The 23,189-nt window shown below is 38.6% G+C and overlaps 1 protein-coding gene across 2 annotated transcripts in view; it reads right to left on the bottom strand.

Annotated features, from left to right (window-relative positions):
- Positions 1-23,189, bottom strand: part of LOC106917008 (MSL complex subunit 3) — a 193,549-nt gene that overhangs the window by 66,751 nt on the left and 103,609 nt on the right. The window lies entirely within an intron of this gene.

Raw genomic sequence — 23,189 nt, 5'->3', positions numbered from 1 at the left:
GGTAACTGCTGCAAATTTGTTGGCTTCACATACATTATTTTATTTTAAACCAGATCCTACAGATTTTATACCGACTGGAGAATAGGGAGAGATTAGCTTTCAGACAAATTTTCATTAAGGCCTAAGGTCGTGGCTTTACGACCGTCCTGTAAGGTTCAGTCAACCTGCTGTCATGTCCAAGTTTCTTCCATACATTTATTAATAAGAGGTAAAGTTGAAAGGTAAACAATTTCAACTAACACCACTGCTGGTAAGCCATCCCCACAGCAACATTTTCTGAGGTAAGGCCTCTTATTTTGATCAAAAACTGGAGGAAATAAAACAAGCTGCAGATTAAAGTCCAAGATGCACTCTCTGCAGAGTTTACTGCCTCCGTCTGTGTGCCTTGTCTGCATTATTTTGGCAGCTTTTTGCTCAGGGAGATCAAAGCGACCTCGAGGCTGTGCTTTGTTAGGTGCTTCGGGATACAAAGAGGCTGTGAAAGCTTTTTCTAGCAAGCCAGCAGAGCAGCAACAAAAGTACCGTCAGCCAGGAAGTCGGAGAGAGCGATGACGTCCTTGTGCGCCTCGTCTGTGACGGCTCGTTTGAAAATGCAGGGAAGAAGAAAAGCGACTCTAAGTCTCTTCACGGCTAAATGTCAGGCGCCAAGGCATGAGTCGGGAGTTTTTGCATCTGCTTCAAGTGGTTTAGAGATACAGAGCTTTTACCTAACATGACACCTGAGAAAACATGTCTGTGGCCAAACTGTAAAGAACAAAAGGAAAAACAAAAAAGTTTGGTGATCAGCGAATATAGAAAGTGCTTGCTTAGGGATTCAACTCTCTATATATCAATATCTAAATATATAGAATTTTGTGGTTTGAATGTGAATAAATATCCCTGTTCTGTGTAAAAATTCTCATTACTAACCAATAAATGAGTTTTCAAGGTAACATTGAGATATTAGTCATATTTCGATTCCATTTGCTGCTACTCCATCTGCTGTCATTGATCAGGATTGCCACTAGAGGTCAGTCAAGAGCTTCAAAACTTTTTTATTTGACATCAAAAGAACAGCTGATTAGTAAAGATACACAAAAGGTACAGAAATGACACAAAGTCTAAACTAAAGATGTCTTTCTCTGTTTAGTGAAAAGAAACATGTTTGAGCAAAAAGAATAAAAAAAAGAGGACTATGATTTTATGTTTTTTGACTAACTGTTAGCTTATTACAGACTCCATCAGAGGCCTTTTACCAGTTAGCACAACCTTACACACACTAGCTAAGATATAGTATCGAGATTTGAGTGTTTACTTGCTGTGCAAGACAGTGACTGAAAGGGTAAAATCTAATAACTGCAGTAGTGACGATGTTCAATTAACGTTTACTTTGACTATGCTCTCCATCATGTGCCTTTGGAATAATAATAGCATCTGATTAGATAAATATCTTCAGAAATTAATTTAAGTTGAAGTTATCCAAGTTATCCACTGACTCTTTCAAACACTAACTCTACTTTAGAAGACAATCAAGCTTCTTTCATGCAGCTCATGTTTGAAATGAGCATGTCCTGTTCTGCTTCAGGACGTTCTGACTAATTGGGATCAGTGTAGACACAGGAGCAGTTTGTTCCACGCTCCGTACTGCGAGTGCGCTTCTTCTGTTTTTCTTTGTCGGCTCATTGGAAAGGAGCCGGATTTTAAATAGAATTTTGCGGACCATGACAACAAAACAAAGCTCCTTTATTTTAGCGGCTAATGACTTGGCCTGGAGTAAAGCTATGCAGTTGACCGAGTTAAAAAATAAAAATAAAAAAATTAGGCAGAAAAAAAACGTATAGCTATGCATGAACTCATCCACACGGACAGAGTTGAAATTGCCAGTTCAAAAGCTCAGCCCCGAAGGGAAAGGAGAATTCATGCATGCCACTAAATAAAATGTGGATTTCATTTTCTTTGATCATATTTTAGGAGGGTCGTTTGAGGTAATGTTTTGTGAGTGCAACAATCTGGACAGTGTGCAAAACATTTCTTCTTCTTGCCCATACTTGCAGAAACATTTCCACGCAGACACATCCTGAAAGGAATGTGTACCCACAAGGTCCTCATTAGTGGCCACAGTTGGTTTATTCTAGTCATGCGTTTGCTTCATGCAGACCAAAAGCCCGATGCTGAGACAGAAAAAAAGTTTGCTTCCTTATTAGGCCCGTTTGGAAATTTGTGAGTGAAAATAAAATGTTTATTTGAAAGTAAGCTAAAATAAAATGTTTATAAGTACCTCATATTTTCTTTTCCAGACTGGTGGGAAGGCAAGTTGAAAGAGCTGCAGTTCATGACCTGCGTAGACGTTGCATGACTCATGTATCTAGAAGGTTTTTTCTTTCAGACTGCTTAGTCTTACAGTTTGCACCAAACTTCACAGGTCTGGCTAATGCAGAGAAAGGCTGAATCAAATTTCACAGGGTTTGCTTAACCCAATGCACCTAACATATGTAGAGCTAAATTATTCCACTTAGAAAAGGGATACTTCTTCAAATAGCAGATGTCTTGGGTTTGTTGCAATGGGCCCAAATGCAGACAGTGGGACGTCTGATCATGTTCCAGGTACTTTATTGGAAAAAGGAGAAATCCTACAAGCAAATAGGAAAAGGAGGAGATGGGGCAAAATCCCTGAGACAACAGGGTGACACCAGATAAAACAAGAGGAAGACTGGTAAACAGGAAAATCTGGTAAGGACCAACCCAAAGGGAAGGTTTGATCCTGGTCAGTGAGACCAGGATCAAGTAAATCGAGTAAGTCCAACAGAGAGGATGGAAAGGAGATGTGAGGGAAGCAAATCCAAGGAATTGAGAATAACTGTTAATGGCAGAAACGTATAAAGACGGTAAAAAAAACTCAGTGAGGTGCAATATTTGACAAAAGTATGTATTCATCCTTTGATGGAATTCAGTTCTTTCAATTACTTATGTGTAACCGATAGTTGACTGGGCGGTGGCCTCACCTGACTGAATTGTGTCAAGTTTGGTGCAGAGGTAGGAATTGGCCTCTGCCTTTTCTTAGTTATTGTCACATAGTCATTTTGGATAACATTTGGGGATGGTCCCTTCCTGTTCCAACATGGCTGTGCACCAGTGCACAAAGGAAGGTTCCTAAAAACAAATGAGCGAGTTCAATGTAGAAAGACTGGTTTGCACACAGCACACCAGTCAAGTCTTTCGAGCACAAACAGCACAGCTCAGGCCTTCTCATCCGAAATACATGCTTGACCTCACAAATGTGCTTAATCAAGAACAATCAAAATATCCCATAAACACACTCCTAATTCTTCTTGGAAGTTTTCCTTGTGAAGTTGAAACCAACACCACATGGGCATATGATAAAAATTAGTAGCAGAAACTACTATGCACAAGACAACTGTAAGAAAAGAAAGCCAAATGTCAAAAACTCAAGAAAAACCAAAAGCAGTATGAACTCAGACAAAACCAAACAAAAAGTCCATAGGATCACCTCCTCAGACAGATCATCAGTTCTATAAACATATAAAATTTAAAAAGAATCCTATAAATGAGACATTCTGTCAAAACACCAACATCATCACTCGTGACCTTTTTCCCCAAAGAGAGAAAGTGTTAAAGGTAACCTGTCATCCTTCATGGCTGGGCTTTGCCTTGCATGGCTGTTTGACACGCATACACTCAGGTGATGACAAATCTCTGCTACAGTGTCTCAATTTAAACCCTAAGCTCTTTTCCTTTAAAGCATCTGGACATTTTAGCTAAGAAGCGTAAAAACGACGAGTGCTCTAAATTGCAAGGGGAGGTCAAAGGAGACAGGCACCCCCGCAAAAAATGTCACACTTCCAATTGCAACAATTTGTTCAATAAAACAGCCAAAATAGAATAAAAACAAAATCTAAGAATCAAAACAGTCATATACTGAGTGAAAATTGAATGCAACATTAAAAAAAGAATATATTCCAAAGCAACTGCAGTGCGTCTCAAACCCCTTGTGGCTACAGGACCCACAAGGCGCTGAGGAAGCAGCATTATTCGCACCGTGCATTCATGAATGTGACAACTGCAGTCATGTGACATGGGCAGCAGTAACCAGCCAACCAGAACACTCATCTGCCCCAGGAGGTGACGATGCACACATGTTCCTACACAATTTGGCAAAACTCGAAACGCACATCTCTGTGTGAAGACCAAATGAGAGAAGTTACTTTCATCCCACCCGTATGATCTTTTTAATCTACAGCTGTTCTTTTTAGCTAGAAGGCACATAAATATTCTCAAAAAATAAAACATTCAGATAAAGTGCTATAATCAGTTATTTTTTTTATTATTATTATATTCAATTCAGATTGGGTGTTTTGCATATATGACCTTCTGTTCTGTGCCAACAACCTGGTTTTTCTCGTTAAAATACGTCTGAACGGCTGCAAACAAAGTCTTGAAGCAAGGTTCAAAAGTTAAACCAAAATCAATAGCAGAGCAAATCTACATTCAGATCAGCCTTACAGGTCACTTGTTTATGCCAGGCAGGGCTGCAATCAATGAGCAACCAGTGCAATTAGGTTCAATGAGGGAGCACTGCAGCGGTGACCATAAAGGTATGTCAAGACAAGAGAAGCTGGACCAAAAAGCAAACTCTAAAGAGCCTATAAAGTACAGCCCCCCTAAACCTGGAACATCAGAACAGCTAATGTTCTAAAGCATTTAGTTAATTATGTCAGATCCTTAAAATTGTGTCTTAAAACCTTAAAACGTTTCAGCAAAGAACAAAAGATGAGGAGTTTTAGAATATTTTCCTGCAAATCTGGGTTGGCATCAATATGTTTGATGGAAAAAAAACCCAAAGTAAGACAATTGTCTGATTTCCTTATGTTCAAACTGGTTTGGGGTTTTTGCCTCCATCATGGATGCTACTTTTGCCCAGTCCTGTTTCAATCATGAACATGTCAAAAGGTAAAGTAAATGAGGCCTGCAGTGCTCCAGAGGTCATTCTGGCTAATTTTTTGACCTTCTGGTTGTGTCATTATTGTGCTCTTAGATGCATTTTGGCTTGCCACTACTGGAAAAATTCACCACTTTCAAATTGAATATTTTCTCTATTTGTGAATAACTGATCTCACTTTTGTCTTAAATCCTGACAAATGGCTTTGTAATCCTTTCCAAATTGCATTTGTTTCTTCTCTCGTTAATTTCCCAGATTGTTTCTCTTTGAGATTTTTTAGCCAACTTTATGTTGTCAAACAGATTCTCTGGATATGGTTTTGTAACTAGCAGCATATTTAAGTATTCTCTCAGTGGGCACAGTTGAAGTTGTGTAGCAGTAAGCTTAATTTTGATTGGGCAGTCACAAAGGACGACCCTGAAGCAGAAAAGAAGTAAAAGATGAAGACACTGTAACTCTGCTTTGATTGGTCCTCCTACAATAGGAAAGTAACCAGGAGAGACAATATGACTGATGTTTATTGCTCATTCACAGTTTTTTTGTTTTTTTTTAATAAAACATGGTTGCTGAATTAAACATTTGAGCTGAAATTGAAAGTGAAGGATTCACATTAACAATTCTTCTATTAAGCCACATCGGACACCTATGACTGTGTAACTCCATCCATCAACCCACTGAATTTTGTGATGCCTGGCTTCAGTATGTGGACTTCACTTCTTAACTTCCCTTTAACATCTACAAAAACACATTCCTCACGCTGACCTTAGAGCAATCTTCTAAAGAGACAGATTTTCATCACCCGCGCTCACGTTTAACAGATGAGCCTCTTAGAGGGATGACCAGCTGGTTTTTGTTGAGTCCTCTGTGGATAGAGCTGTGCGGCATGCCGAGACGTGATATTGAGAATATCCTGTTTATAGCCAGGTTTCTGGTGACCATTTGGTTTCAATTCACGTCTTCAACTCTGTCGCCGCTTTCCGAGTGGAATGCTGCCGACGTTACATTATTAAGTCGGAGATAACCAGGAGAAGACTTGAAAGTCCTGTTTTAGGATGTGAAAATAGTTACATTCTGAAGACTTAAAGGATGTGGCACTAATGTTGAACTTTTTGCCTAATTATTTTCAACACCTCTTATTAGGACATTTATGAAGCTGAATGTTGGTTCTCCAAAGGAGGAGCTCCATGAGAAGTGAGAAAGGAAGACAGCTCTGCTGAAAGCAAAGAGCAAAGAGTCTATGTAGGACAGATGAGGTATAATGACTAAGGAATGCCTCTTTAGCAATGCCAAACAAATTACATAATGTACTAAAACACTCAGTAGAACCTGAGATGATCTGACTTTTTACAAATCTTAGAACTATTTTATCCCAGTTCACATTATTCCTTGCTTTTGTAGTTCAGGAAATGTGATCTTTCAAAGTTATTTCAGACGTTTTGGTTTTCACTTTGACAGGAGGCCATAAGTGCCTTGGGCAGCGGTGTCTAATTCCAGACCTCAGGCCTACAGTCCTGCATGTCTCAGATGGACTTTCCAGAGGGGGTGAATGAATGCATTCTGGAAAGATGGTTCTCCCTTGGCTTTGATGCTTTCATGCCTCATTCTAACAGGTTATGCTATCCTGAGTTATGTCTGTGGTCCCCCTTGAAAAAGAGATCTGGGTCTCAATGGGGTTTTAACTGGTTAAATAAATAAATAATAAAAAAAGAAAGTTATGCTTTGCCTGCAGGACACACTTTTCCTCACAATTGTCTTCAACTACTACTACTCTCAAATTTCCAATATTTGTTGTTATTTTATGTTTTTTCTCAGTTCCAGGTGTAATAACTACGCCTGATCTGACTTTTTGTTTGGCTGTGATACCTTTCTGGATGCATCAGTCCCAGAAAACACTTTGTAAAACACAAACCGACAAACTTTTTTTTTTTTTCTTTTTTAGAGAATTCTGAGTCTTGTTACGGTAATTATAATAGCAGACTTATAGGTGTGATATGTGTCCTGATTTATGTCTCCATTAACAAAATTCTCCTCCAGGGTCCACTCTACGAGATCTTTAAAGTCACTTTGGGTAAAGCGATTGACATCCACTGCCCTCATTCCCATCTAATCAATGAGCAATCAGCCCCACATCTAATTCAAAGGCTATTAAGTAGCCAGTCTCTGTAATAGTCCGGACGCAGATGATGCACTGATTGAAGCCGAGTGATCCTCATCTCATCCTGTTAGGAACCTTGGCACGCACGCATTGTTTAAGGTCCATGCCTAATTACACGCTGTGAAAAGACATTAGGGAAAAACGTACTAAAAGCCATGAAGCATTAAATGTCAAGTTCATTAAAAATCTGCTGCGTGATTTTGAGCCATTCTGTTGAAGCTCGACTATGCTAAGTGGATACTTAAAGTTACAGGCACAGCGGCGACTGAACTGTTTCATGGCTTCAGCTTCTTTTTTGCATAAATACTTAAAATTTCAGAATAATTTACTTTGGCTTATTATATGCCAGTGATGTCTGACCACTACTATTTATGCACCCGTCCTAACCTGCAACTTTTAGATCCTTACTCTTGACCCAAATTTAATGGATGGTTCAGTAATAGACTGCTGACACTTATGCAAAGAACATAACTTATTTATTCGGTGCCGGTGTTCCAGCAAGTGAGCTCACATTGTCTCCATTTTATATTCTTTACAATGGATTTTAGGATTGGTTTTTAAAATTCTCATACTAACATATGGAGCCCTAAACAGCCAGACCCCAGATTACTCATCTAATCTTCTTACGAAATATACTGGTGCATGCCGTCTTTGTTCAGAGGCTCAGAATTTTCTCGTTGTTCCTCTCATCAGACTGAAGACTGAAGAGGACAGAGAAATTCAGTCTGACAAGCCAGACTTTGGAGCTGGAGATTGGTGCTCCAGAGAAACTCTTGGAAGTGCTCTATCCTGTGTTTTAACGCGATTGTCATGCTTATAAACGCAGATACCAAATATATTTTGGTGGGCTTACATGCAGACTAGAGATTTTCCAGCTAAAATGAAAATCACAATAGCAGTGGGTTTGTTGGCTTGACTCATTGGCATTCTGACAGGCCCAATGGCTTAAGGCACAATGATTTTAGGAACGATAATGCAGTAATGCATTATTCAACTTGGTTAGCATTAATGTATGAGGGACGGCACAAAGTAACTCGGAGTACCAAAAAAAAAAAAATAAATAAAATCAAGGATGAAAAGGCATGTGTTCTGAAAGGTTTTCTTATCTGAAGTGTGGTTTGGGAAAGTTGATTCCCCTGTGCGACTGAGTCAAAGAGGACTGAAAGAGTGAGAGATGAATAATGCAGGTCAGGATCCAATTGTTTGGAGAAGGCCCTCTGCTCACAATGCAGCACAGAAGACTGAAATATTGATTCACCACTTACAAGTTGTTGTTTGGATGTTGTCTGACTTTTAGGAAGGGTTAGGCTCTTTTTTATTGGATTCTCTTGTGGAAAGTCCATGCAAGATATAATGCGCACCTCAGATGTCTGAGGTAAGTGTTTAAAGCCAACGTTTATATGAAATATGATGAAAAGCAATTTTGTCCTTGAGAAATTGGAATGACAGATTAACTGCAATACCATGAAACCAGAAAAAAAGTTTAATTTGTAACTGGAGTGTTGCAGCAAGTTAAAAACTAGTTACGACACGGGAAGAAGGATCGTTTTAACAAATTATTATATTCAAATAATAAAGAAAATAATTGTACTTCATTGATGGACTAATTTAGTATGGAATGTAAAGGATAATTTTGTCTGTGTCAAAGAGTTCATGCATGGATACAGTGAACTCGCTGATATTAACCTGATACCACTCTCCGTATTAATACATTTTGATGTATATTTGCACCAACTATACTGCAACTATAATGTATTATATTGTTTTATCTACTACAATAGGCTGCTATAAGCATTTTAAGGGGGTTTTAGATATTCACATGAAGCTGTGGTCTCTAATCTCTCTAAATATATTATTTGCAGGAATAGTAAATATTAGCATGGAAATCTTTGAAATCAATTTATATTTACTCTTTTAAGACGTTAATATTTTTAAACAGTAAAGCTCAGGGATCCAGCTAGCTGCCCTAGTTAGCTTGTATGTAATTTGGCAAAGCTCTTGCCAGGTTACTTGTGGCTGACAAAACAGAGATCTTCTTACAGACTGGATGTGAAACAAACAGAGGAAGCATTCCCAAGGGTGAGCCCAAATGTCAAGTGGCCTGGGTGATTCCAGGAGGAGCTGAGAAAGTCACAGGAAAGAGTGTTATTAAATGACAGCTGACAGGGCTGGAGGAAGGAGAATGTGTGTTGTGACTGAGCAGAAGTGTGAAGCCGGGTGTTAAAAGGAGAAATGACAGGACAGGAGGTTAGGAGGGGAGATGAGGTGGTGGAGCTGTAATTATGGGATATAAGGAACCTGGCTGTCACTTCCACTCCTCGTTTAGTGTTGGGCTTATTTTCCATTACACTTCCTTACTACATTTCTTTTTTAAAAAAAGAAGAAGCCTTTCATTATCCTGGTTGGACGCATCACTGATCCTAAATTTAGCGCAGCACCTTATTGCTGAGCTTTTTTTCCCTCCCTAACCACACGACTCGGGTTCATAGTCATTTCTGACTTTAAACTTGCCGTCTTTTGGCTCGTCATGTTAAAAATACTAACTGCTTCAAGATATTTAACATCCAACTTTTGGCAACTGAATTAGCGGTGAGTTTTTAGTAGAGACTATTTACCTGGCAGTAGAAAAAAACAACAACTATGTTACAGGATGTTTTATACCACAACACGTCAGTGTTTGTGGACAGACGGACATTACCAATATATTTTATTATAGTTTATTGAATCGCTTAAAATCATCTGACATGTTGACTGACCTGAGATGTTTCTTACATTTCTGATTCTTTCTGGTGTTTTATGATGATTTCTAGTACTTTTCATATATTTTCTGATCAATCATGTCTGCTTATTATATTTTCTAAACAGAATGACTGTCCAAACATTATGGTAGAAAATGTTTTGCATTTTTTTTGTATGTTAAATTTTTTTTTTCTTTTCTCTTTTTTTAAAGAACATAAAAAAATCTTTACATTACTATTAATTTCAGAATATCACAAAGTTCTAACTTTTTGAGATGTACCTGTGCGATGCTAATAGCATTTGGAAATCTAGGAAGGTCTGAAAGTCTACAGCTTAACATTTTATGACAAAAAAAAAAAAAGATCTGTTTACTACACTAAGTGAGACATCTCTCTTTATACTTTGGCTCAAAAAGCAAAACACAAGGACAGTGGATGTTAAAAGCCTTTGGCAGCAGATTCATCAGGACAAGGTCAAACAATGTTGGCCTGAAACTCCAGACACAACCAACCAGCTGAAATTGTGCTTTTTATTCTCATATTTCTCTCATATAATAAATCAGCAAGATAACTTATAGCTGTGTCTGGGCAATTGTACAACTTTCAGAATTAATGGCTATATATTGAATTGCTTTGCACAGCACTGCAAGGATTGAAATATACGTGGGCATGTTGTATAAGTATGATGAAATTGTTGCTGCAGCAAGCAGAGAAAGTGGATTTTTGTATTTCAGCAGCTGAAGTAAAGCATTTTTTTAAAGCTTTTTTTTTTTGTCCCCACACACCAGAAATAAAATAACAGAAAGCAGGGGCAGAAGCCTCATGTGTGTCTGTGAATTTATTAAAAACCAGAGATTGTTCAAGGCAGCTGAAGATGATGAAGGGCTCAATCTCCTGAGCTTTATAAATACTCCTTCCTGTATAGTAAAGCATGACAGAAGCTGATCTGCTTCAGATAGTCCTTGAAAACCATAAAATACTTCTGAAAGTTCTACTTCAGTTCTAAAGGATTTAAAGAAAACCACTTCCTCTTGTTTTGTTTGAAATATTTTGGTTCAAATTCTTCCTGTCCTCTGTGAGTGGAAACACTTACCGTGTGGTTGGAGCAGGGAGTGCCGGTCCACGTCTGTGGTCTAGTCAGAACCGACTGAATCAGCATCCAATCCTTTCCATTTCTCTGACCCAGAGCAACTGACTTATTGTTTTCTCAGTGACCACAACCATAATGATGTAGGTTTCAGATATGTCAAACATTTGTCCTGTCAGTCGCTGATGGAAATCCAAACTGATTATTTGGTGGAGCTCTAAAGGGCAAGTCCAACACATCTGCTACCAATTTTTGTCCAAAATCTGTCTTCCCAGGACCTTGGTGTCAATCCCATTCTGGTAAAACTAACAATGGCTCTGGAAGTACCTTAGTAAACTCCACTGAAATGCAGTTTTCTTCATAAGGGTTTAAAGCTACCTGACAAAACTCAGCTTCTCCTGTGTACATAAGTGAAAATGTGGGTTTAGTAATGACTTACTCTCATTGGCACATCTGTTACATCTGTTTTACTGATTGTTAAAACAGTTAGCAAAATTAATCAAAACGATAGCAGCAACTTGACATGGTGAAGACGATACAGCAAAGTTCAAACAGAGGATCAGAATTGGAAAGAAAGGAGCTGAAATAAGTTTGAATGTGGCCTGGTTGCTGGTGCCAAACAGGCTGGTCTGAGTATTTCAGAAAGTGCTGATCTACAGAGGCTTTAACACAATAGCTGGGAATGCAAAACAGGACCATAAAGTGGCCTTTTAGCCAGCCTCTCAGGAATACAGAGGAACGTCTGAAAATAATTTCAAAGTAAAGGGCAAAGCTGACTTAAACATGCCAAAAATCAAATTAGGGAAACCAACAATTATAAAGATTCATTCATTCATTGTTCCATCATTTAATGTCCAACATGGCTGAAGTAGAGGCTAATATAACAGCTAGCAAGTTTGTACAGGGATGCGACTATTACTTACAGAGGACAAATAGAGACTCTAGTCTTCAGTCTTCAACTGTTAATAGAAACTGACATCTAAAATGTCCACTTGTGTCACATTGTGCTAAATATTCTACATGTTTAAGAAGATTTCTGGAAAGTTGGAGCGCAAAAGCAGTCCTTGGCTTTTGACTTGACAGACAGAAATTTAAGCTAACCGCCAGCAAAGCAGAGCGGAAAAAGTGACTGAGGTGATGTGTGTCTGCGTAAGTGTTGCCCAAAGAACCGCAGACCTCTAATGGATTGGGGATTTCTCATGTCTGCTGAAAGATCTTGCCATTTCTTTTCCCTCATCCTTGCCTGAAACCTTTTTGCCTTTTTGTATTTGCCGGTAAATAGAAGACGGACTGCTCACCCTCTTCAAGGAAAATCAATAGGCTTCAAGTGTATCCAACAGTATGGTGCTTTGATAATTAATGAGGCAAACAAATGTTTTACCTCCTGGAAAGTCAGGTCTACATTTATTTTTCACATTATTCTGTGCTCCAGCGCCTTTGTGTTTTAATTAGTGTCTTACAGAGCAAACCAGGTCATTAGAGTCTGGGGAAAATTTATATTTGCAAAGGGTTCTGCATCTAGGGTTCGGATTATTTACCAATCTAAGAAAGGAGGCACAAACCTTTAATAACCAGTTATCAGTTAAAGGTGTATCTGATGGAAAATCTTTCAAAATGCAGCCCAGGTAGCTTTGACATTCATCAAAATGCAAAACTACTTAAAGAAGAGGACTGACCAAAGTCCAGCCACAAAATAAGCACAGCATGATTTTTGGTGAAGGAAACTTTTCAACCATTTTCATCACAGCTTGTAATTCTAGAAATCCAAACCCTAAAAAAGTCATTATTCAAAAGGAAATGGTGAACTGGTGTATTTATTTGGGCTCCATCAAGTCTAAAAAGGTTACATTGGAAAAAAGGACCCAGTCTTGTTGAAATTAAGAACTTACTAAGTTATGTATCATCTATGCAGCAGTGATTTATCAATATTAGCTTCTTTTCCCTCATATTGTCACATCAAATATGAAGCAAACTTGAGTGCCTGCAGTGTTTGTATTCCTGTGGCAAGCAGCATGATGGTAAAAAAAAAAGAAGAAGAAGTGAGGCTGAAAATCATAAAAGTTCATTAACTTTAAAGAGTGTTGCCTGGTACAATGTAACTTGATTTCAGCTATAAAAGAGACCACTGAGGGACAAAAACCAAATCTGTATAAAATTTTTGATTAAATCAACTTAAAATCAGATTTTTCAAATTGCAACCCAATTCAGGTTCTGCCCCATTTACAGCACATTTCTCTTGTGGCGACAAAACAAACCAACACACGGAACAGCTGTGGTCTCGTCACAAACCCTCTGGGTTTGCGCACTGCCTAAACCACTTGCCAAATGAAAAAGCATGAAAAGTGCTGGTCTGGAGAGTCTTTAAGATTTCATGGGGTCTTTTGAGAGCTCTTTCATTTGCCCTCAAAATCTGACTTTTCCGATTCATCTGACAGAGGCTAATGCTTCCTAAGAGCCAAAGGCTGCATTGTTCCAAAGCCTGCTGGGTAAAAGTAAAAATACAGACTTCTACAGATGTAGAAATACAGTTTGAGAATCAGAGAAGGTCAAATATGCATGAAGGGAAGTGGAGGCTGTGGTTTGCCTTTATATTTGAAAAGCTCTTAACATGATCTCAATTGGGAATTTTTGGAGGCAGACGAGACGGCAAAACATAGAAATGCCATTTTACCCTGTAATATAACATCATCATGGATTTTTAAAGCTGAAACAGAACCGGCTACTGGATAGTGGGGGGCAGAGGGACTGTTATTTGATAAATCACTTTAAGCTAAAAGTGGCCGAGAATTAACTCAGAATGAAAAAGGTAATCCCACCCCAAAAGACTTTTTGAATGAAATAAAGACAAATACATGAGATTTAATAGTGAATAAAAATGGCAGAACCGACATGAGTTAAGTCCAGAGCCGCTTTTATGAAATAATCTATTTGTGCCTTGTTTCATCACACCCTGCTTGTTCTGGTAAGCAGAAACATGATACTCTCTTGTAGTTGATGTGATGCCATGAAACAGATTTTAGTCATCCTTCCTCAACAATGCCAGAAACTGAGAAGAGCAGCAACCGACGGAAAATCAGACCATGGCTCGGTTCATTCAGAGAGATGTACTTGTAAGTTTACTGAGGAAGCATCGACAAATTCTTAACAATTGCTGCATAATAGTATGGTTGTATACTAATGCATCTAAGCTAATTGGACTTTTCACAAGTTAAATATCAGTGACTGTCAAGTTTCCCTTTCTGTGCTGAAGTATTCCTTTTGATAGTGATATTTGAAATTATAAGATGTGTAATAAACATATGATTGTTTTTTTTAATTCATAGCTTGTCCTGGTCAGAGGACATTCTGCTATCCAATTCACCCAATGTTGTAAAAAACGTGAAAACAGATTTATGTCTGAAGTACTCCCACAAAACCATCTGAAAGGTTCAAATTCAGGTTTTAGAAAAAAATCTGCAACATTACAAAATGTGGAGAGAGCCAAGGGTTTTTCATACCTTCTGGTGGAGCTGTAATGTACTGTACATTTGGGAAGCTTTGTGACGGTTACAAGCAGGTGAGGAGATTCATAATTGAAGACTCCCAGCAGAAGACAGATGTTGGCATACTGTAAAGCTGACGGCACAGTAATCCTCTCCCGTGGCTCAGCAGTGGGACGCACGTAGAGTACAAACTCATTTAACCAGAAAATCATATATGCAGATAGAGCAGCTAGAACCGACCCCATACATGAACAGCTAAGCCAGACATTACAATTCACACACAACTGTCTGTCAGGGTGGTTTGGTCTTTGCTTGACCTTTAATCCTTTACTTTTAGCGCTGCAGTCCTCCAGCCACTGACCTTCTACTGGTGGCTGGATGACCTAGCCAGTGATTGTGAGTGGTCCTCAGGCAGGAAATGTGCAGTCCCTTTAAATCTTTGTGGATTAATTTTCATGACTGGTTGCAGGATTTCTCTGAAGTTCTAAGTCAAACCAGTCAGTTTTTTTATTTCTTTGTAAAGACCCAGATTCTGGTATTTATGGAAAATAGCATTCATTTTGGAGGCTTGGGGGTGTAGAGCTTGACTTTTTAGTCTAAAAACAACAGACAGTGTAAAAAGGTCTGATCACAAATAATCTACCAAATATTCCATTTGAGGATGTTTTACTCTTAGCAGTGAAATCTGAATCATTCATTGCCTCTTAAAACTGAGATTTTCATAATTCTTTCCTATGATTTGAGGTCTTTTTAATAAGAGGCCAGAGAAAGCAGCCAACATTCAATTTGGGTCAATGATGAAACAATGAATCAGTTTGTTGGAAAGCATTTCATGCCCGCTTGTGAAGTGGAGTCTGTGATGCTGGGTCGTCACTGCATTTTTCAATTTAATAATTCAGAGCGTAGGGCCAAAACAACACAGAAATGCTTCACAAGACACACAATCAATCAACAATCAATCTGGACAAAACACTCCTCTGAAAAGACAGTGATCTTGTTTGAAAACGCAGGTTACCCAAAAATCGATGGAATGTATCCTGCTCTGTACTATCTCTTAAAATTCCAAATCACTAGCAGATTATTCACAATTGTATTCCTGCTTCTAGGTCCTGTCTCTTGTTAATGAACCTTGTTACAATCAGAACCATCCTATGGGAACCCAGTCATCTTTGAGCTGCATTAGGCCAGATAATACCATCCTTAGTGAAAGCCTGCCATTTAAGAGTGATAGTCTCCTTGTGGACTGTAATCTGATGCACACACTTTTTAAACAATGGCTTGAGCCAAAATTGCTGTGCAGTCAATGAATGTGTCACTGTTTTAGCAATAAGAGTTTAGCCTTTTGCACTTATAATCCCTCTTCTTTAATTCTTCTTGGGAAATGTTTTTGCCGTTTATGTAAAGCGTATGAATATTCAGTGGAAAAAAGGCCAGGTTTGACTTTCCAGATGCAAATTGAGTCAGGATGCCGCCAGGGGATTCTGCTCAGCCACTCAAATGAGAAAAGGGGGAACAAAGAGCAGAAAAGTCACCCTTTTTATTAATTGTGTTTGTTCTAACAATTGCCCTTTAGAAAAGTCAGAGGACTTGATTAAATTACTGCTCATGCTCTATGGAGGTAGCAGCATGTTAAGGCATTGTGAGACAGGGTCTGTAATCTAACAACGAGGGCAATAAAGATGGCTGGCCCTCAACCATGGATTGTACCTCAACCATGTTTCACATCTACACACTTAAATGTCTTAGTAACTTTCTTCAAGCTCATAAACGTTGAATTGTGTGGTTATAATGAGGAAAAAATGTGGAACACTTACAGGATTTAAGGACTTTCACAATGTACTGAACATACAGAGTCTGCTGTTCTGCATGAATTCCCAAACAGCAGCTCATAGCATTTGTTAACTCATAGTTCAACTGAGTCTGATGGGAATGATGTTGCAAATACTTGAAGGCCAGCCAGCTGTTATCCCTTATAGCACCCTATAAACCCTCAGGGCCTTTCGGAGTTGAGGCTTTCTTTTTCCAGGTCACCACACTTGTTTGTTTCCCACAGCTGAGTCCATCTCCGGCTACAGTTGGTAAAGCACGTATAGGGTAATTAAAGGAGATCCCCGGGTGGAGGGAGTGAGGCAGTAAGGGCAGGCGCAGAAGAGTAAGTGGTCGTGACATTCTTGGCCCTCCCCCCCACACACACATGTTCCTTATCCCTGAGGCGTCGTCATGGGTTATGAAGGCATGGGGATGAGACAGATGCATGCTAAGTAATGTGGCTCATGAAAGTCACATACGACTGGGTAAAGGGGATGTGGAGCTGAAATGTGTTGTAATGCTGTGGAGGAGAAAAACACAACAAACGGCGAGAGAAAGAAAAGGATGAGATTGGCATGTTTGAACCGTTGGCTCTTTGCGAGATTTCTATCATCACTTGCTGGTAGTTGCCATAAACGGTAATTGATTTAGACGATCAGGAACAATCCAAGAACCACAAAGACTCAATTCTGACATCAAGATCTACTGGAAAATAGTCCAACTTTCCATAGTGATGCAAATACCACACTGCTATGGAGAGAGAGGATGCCAGCGATGAAACAAGCCTCTGCTCTACAACTGATAACTTGATTAAGACACTGAACACCCACAAGAACGAGTCAAATGCCTTCTGGAGAAAAGCTTCACTGTCAAATGAGAAAAATATTGACGTACCTGGTCACATGTTGCTTGAAGGAGCTTAGGGGAGATTCGCAAAGCCGAGTGCACAAAGCAAACATTGCTAAAGGATATTTTAACTAAGGATTAGTCGGGTGTATGAATATTTTATTTGCTGTATTTGCCTGCTGTATTTGTAGTTTTGAACCAGGAATAATTAGAGATAAATTATAAAAAATATGAACTTATTCACCAATTTCTTGTTTTAAAGAATACCTGTCTTATAGCGTGACAGAATAAAAGCTTGGATACATGGTTGAAACATTGGAGACAGGGAAGAGCCCTACAAAAAATAACATTTAGTTAATTATTGACAAATGGTTTTGCTTCATTGTTTAAGCAGATTAATTGATGCATATATATATATATATATATATATATATATATATATATATATATATATATATATATATATATATATATATATATATATATATATGTTGCATTGATGCATGTATTTGGAAAGAAAATGTCACTAAGAGTTTCCCTTATTTTAAATAATGTAGACCAGTTTCAAAATCACAAGGAAGTAGGTCATCCATAGGCTATTGTCAGCTAACGTCAACAAGGAATTTAAACTAAATCCAGCTCGACACACAAGTCTTGTAATTTAATGACACACCGATAGTGACTGGCCCCAAAGGATACAGTAAGTGATGCCCTTGGGCTCAACCCGCAACTATCATGTCATTTCTTTGTAGCTGCTTTCTTTGAGTTACATAAGATCCCAAGTCAGTAGTTGTTCCTCATTATGGATGATCTGCTTTTTAGAGCACATTATGTAAAATACCCTTGTTGTTCCTCCAACAATTATTTTTCTTTGTTGTAGCATATGGCTGTTCCAATGTAGTGGAAACATTTATCCAGAAAATGGCTTATAAAATACAGAAAATCCCCACATTTTCAAGAAATATACCTAAACCTGAACAGTGGTGACATATGACACAGTAACATTGGTTTTTGTTATCCTCTGCATTAAAAGGAGCACAAAAGATTTGAAAACAGAGATGTCAACATTTTAAAACCAAACTAACTTATGATCAGATGTGTCAAATGCAGCACTGGCATCCAGTCACACCAGAACAAATATTTTTCTCCAGAAACCAACTATAGTTCTATTAAAGTTGAGACATTTAACCCCTCATTCATTTACATTCGAAGAATGCCGTATCTGAAAATGCTTTAGGGTTTATTGTAAGATACTGTAAATATAGTAAGTATCAGCTAATTTTTTCTACGGAATAGTTTTTCTCTTTTAAACGGTTCACTGACAGTTTTCTTATCAAATGCAAATTTAGGCAACCTGTGCAAAAAATATCTGCCATCTGACACCGTCATAATTTTTCTTTTCTTTTTTGGCTGATTCACATTGATGTTTGACCCAAAATACTGCTGCCATGCTGTGAAGGCTGGTGATGTATGAACAACTTTTTGATGAAGTCCCAACAGGCAGTTTGGCTCAGCTGATAAAGTGAAATACACTATCATGATGTAACAGTCACCTCTATGATTCATCTCCAAGAAGAAAAAAATACTTTCTTGTACTTTTTTCCTGCAGCACAGATGGGCTAAATGGGTCAACAGGCCTTGCATATATGCCAGTGACGTCCCAACGGTATAAAGCTGACCCCCCACATGTGAAGATGAAGCGGAGAAAGAAAAGCTGCTGATGCTAAATTTCAAGCGGCTTTGACCTGTTTGTTTCTCTTTCAAGCTGTGTGCAGAGCACACCTGGGATGTGTGAGCAAACTGTCAACACAGAAATAAACTTCACGCAGTGACTCGGACTAGAACATATCATCTCATTCGTCATTATCATCGAAGCATGTTGAAGGTGTTCGACTGATCCACAGCAGAAATAAACTGTACCACCAGCTGCAGTGGAAAAGGCACAAACTCAGATCTGTCCATCCTCAACATCAAAACGCTCATCTAGTTGATCTAGACTTATTTAGATTCTCATTTCCACATGTGCAAAATTATCAGAATAATGTCAATAGACAGTGTTTCTTGTCAGCTTTGGACACTTTCCTGTTAATTTTGCGGCATTTCAAACTTCCCTCAAGCATTAGAATCTGTTCTCTAAATAATTGTTTTAGTTTTAAAACAAGTCACTTGCTGAATATCAACTCCCCACTGATACAATGGTGTACCAAAAGTTTTCAACTCAACGACTGAAAATACACTATGTGGATTCTTCATCTATTATCTTCGGTATCTTTATACATTGTGAAGTAAAAGTGCTGGTCTGGAACCCAGTACACCTTGTGGTGACTGGTGGATATAACATAAATTAGAAATAGAAACTTTAAAATTAAGCACACCAAAAGTGTAAGACGCCTCCATTATTTTCTCTAACACAACCCTAAGGAGGAGTTTGTCAGCAGCAGAGACTTTAAGCCACAGCTCCCAGTGATCCTATTCAAGCTTGTTCTTTTCTAGATTCAATGCAGGTTTTCACAGTAGAATCCAGTAATCCGAATTGTTAGCCGCAATGCAGTATAACGAGTCCAAAGTCTGTTAAAGGCACTGATTGACTCACCAGTGTGTCTCACAAATACATGTGACACTGATAAGGTGAGGACGGAAATAACATCAGGAAAAATGGAACGTATACATAATATTCATGTAAAAGCAGGTAGGTACTTTAGGACATTTGAACAGAGGTAGTTTAAAGCAATTGACAACGCTCCTGAAGTGTCAATGGGCAAATAGACTTCTTCAACGAAAGGATAAAAAACGTTAAAAACGCAGCAAAGGGTGCTGTGGAATGCCTGCCTGAGGACTGAGTGTTAGAGCTGGGGGGACAATGAAGACGGCCGCAGCCCAGTCCTCATTGTCCCCCCAATGAACAATGAAGCTGGTCGTTTGCAGCTTCCAAAGAGTTCAAACGAAAAGCAGCTTTGAACTCTGCCTCATCTTAAACGCACTCATTGTTTACAGTATGCAAAAGAACATATCAAAGCAATATGCAGAATAAGACGTTTCAGAGGAAACGAAACAAATTCTCCTATCAGGATTATGTCCATATTCATGATTAAGCAACTACGGGGAAAATCAGCCAGACGTCCTCTGAAATCCTCACGAAGCACTAAACGGTCTTCTCTAAAGAGAACAGCGCATCTCATTAGTCGGTGTAATCAGTCTTCTCTTCCATCACTGAATCAGTTGATGAATAGGAATGTCTTCGCTCATCAGCAGGATACAAACTCTTTGATGGGGCTCAACTTAGCGACTGATGTTGTTGTTTAGACCACCCTCTGTCTTTAAAACCATGTTCCTGTCAACAGGGGGCATAATTACTGTCCTCATGCAGAACATTAGTAAAAGGGTTAATCTCTTCTATTTAGCCATATGGCTTCAGTTTATCTCTAAACACATATGTGGCAGCTTTAAAATATGGCAGTCTGAAACACTCCTGCATTGGTGTTGAGTTTTGTATCATATATTGTATTAATAAAAGTTTTGAGAGAGCGTTTTACCCTATCTGAGCTTATAAAAAAGGTTCATGCCATAAAATATCCCCCTCATGTAAACAGATTGTATATTTTAACATTTCTGAGTTTTACATGTTTTGATGCTTCTGCAAGAACTCATCCATTCGCAGCATCTGGGGCCACTAAAATACTCCGAATGCTCAACACGGTATAAATAAAACAGCTGAGTGTGATAGTCTAAGACACCTGTCAGTCAAGTCAACATGCCCACACATCTACCCTTTTTTTTTTTTGTACGGCGTCACTGACATCCATGAAACAGGCAGAGACATTTCCTGTCTAAAAATAATTATGTCAATACTTGAGACTTCATCACTTCATGATATCATGACAAGATGTGTAACTGAGTCAATTTTCAGTCACGTCAACAAGTCAAGCGTGGCATTGTTTCGCAAAGTTGGGACATTCACCCAGAAATACAAGCTGTGGAGCATGTCAGCAAAAGTGACAAGGATATAGTCTTCTCAGCACAGAGCTTGCAATCATATTTGAAAATCACCCAGAACTCTATAGTATTTTTTAATTTGAATTATTTTCTCAGGGGGATGCCTAGTTTGGTTGTTTTGCTTAATTGATTTCATACAATGCCATGGAAATTTATATAAGTCTTAGATTTTTGCTACTCTCTAGTTTTTATTTTCATCCTGAAGTGCTCAAAGTGAACCTGGGGACTATTAGTTGTTCTGTTCAGCTGCTCCCCTCTGTGACAGCCACTGAAAGTTAAAAGCAGGTTGGGGAGGGGCAAGCTGTAACCAGAAGAGAGGCAGTTTGCATCATCGGATGCCAATGACACAATATGCAAAATGCCCACCCCATTTAGTATTGAGTTGTGATCAAATTGAGGAATCTAAAAAAGAAATCATGTTTCTCCTACTGGAAGTATGACATTCCTAACCTCGAGATCAAACCTCGGTTTCTTCAGCCCGCTTCACGCTTGCCTGAGCCGGAGCACATGACAAGTCAAACCTGAAGGCGCGGGTCGTGGTGGTGGGGGGACAAAGCTGAACAGAAGGAGGAGGAAAAGAACCCGAGTGCTTTGATTTGTATGCTGTGTCTGTGGATGGATAAACTTGCTTCCTATTGCTCTCACGTTGTTGTTTTTTTCAACCAAAGTCTCCAACTTGCCGTCTTTCTCGCCCCCTCACTTTCCCCGGCTCTCCTGCTCTTTCTTCAATGTCTCTATTGTTTTCTGAGAGTGGAGTGACTGCCCGGTTCTTTTATCTCCCGGAGGACCATGTGAGGCTCTCCAATGTAAGTGCCTCCTTTGTTGCCTAATTCACATTTACTGGGGGAAAAAAATAAAATAAAACCCTCAATAGGCTGTAGGTTTAGAGGTTTTTCTTCCCCTTTGTGGCACATTAAGATGGGATGTCAAACATCTGAAGGGTGGAGTTGGTCACAAATGGATGATGGGAAATTCAGGGGTTAATTACTCCATGCGGTCTCAGCTTGGCAGTCGAATGCACGTGTGTGTGTGCGTGTGTTTGTAGCCATCATTGTTCCAGAGCGGCTTTTGTCTTTGGGTGTGAACTTGAGCTACTTGGCCATCATTAGCTGTATAATGCATGTTTTTAATTGATGCTGCACTATACATAAAAAAAAAACCTTCAATATAGAAATACAGTCTGATATCGGCTTGTTATATAATAAAAATATTTTGTTACCCTATACATTCTATAGATATTTTTCTGAAAGAAAAAACACAAAACCAATTAAGTTTCTGTTTACTTCAAAACATTGTTTTGTTTTATGTTCATAAAAATGGCTAAGCTGCTTGATTGGACAGCACAGACCCCTTTTAATCTTTGTTGTTGGCCATCATCTGCAAATTTAGAGTGTAGTGTATACGGTTTTTTTTTTTTAAGTTCAAGTCAGATACAGAGGGAACCACGCGAGAGCGGAGACTCTTATTTTTGTTATTGCTTAAATAAATGTATTTATTTTTAATTAACATGTATTGCTATTTTGACCTTAATAGATGTTTTCTCAGTTTGAGGCAATAATTCATAAATATTTGGGTCTCTTCGAATACATACCAAAAAAAGTCTCCTGAAAAAGTAACAGAAATGATTTTCAGCTACATAAACAAGACTTTGGACAATTAAACGGCTGTTTAAGTCAATAGACCAACTCTTGAAAACTTATATAGAAGAAAGGGGCGATGATTAATGGACAGTTTCCACTGCTGCATCCAAACACAATTTATTCACCAATCCTTCAAAAACATTTTAAAAAAGTAAATCCCTCTACATGATGAATTGCTCCCTTCTGGTGTACCTAAAACTCAATGAGAATTTAAATACTCCCTCATTCTTCACTGTAAAGCAGTAAAATGCACATGACATGGCAAATAAATAATACAAACACGGTATACGTGCTCCTATGAATTATGGACAACTTTGCTAAGGTTTTCACTAAGATTGTTTCAAGTTTAGAAGACAATATAAGTGTTTTCCTTTATCGATGTGCACATGTTTACAATCTGGCAACATAGCTGCAGCAAATCTGTGTGGGCTTAATTTGTCACCAGCACAGAAACACACACAGAGCTAAGTATTGAATAATGAACTGGAATGCATTTAGTTGGT

This window comes from Poecilia mexicana, unplaced genomic scaffold (genome assembly GCF_051168715.1).
Source record: "Poecilia mexicana isolate PSO_F unplaced genomic scaffold, ASM5116871v1 scaffold_2, whole genome shotgun sequence".
Lineage (NCBI taxonomy): Eukaryota > Metazoa > Chordata > Actinopteri > Cyprinodontiformes > Poeciliidae > Poecilia > Poecilia mexicana.
Note: the sequence above shows the minus strand (reverse complement) of the source record. Positions and strands in the feature narration are given on the sequence as shown.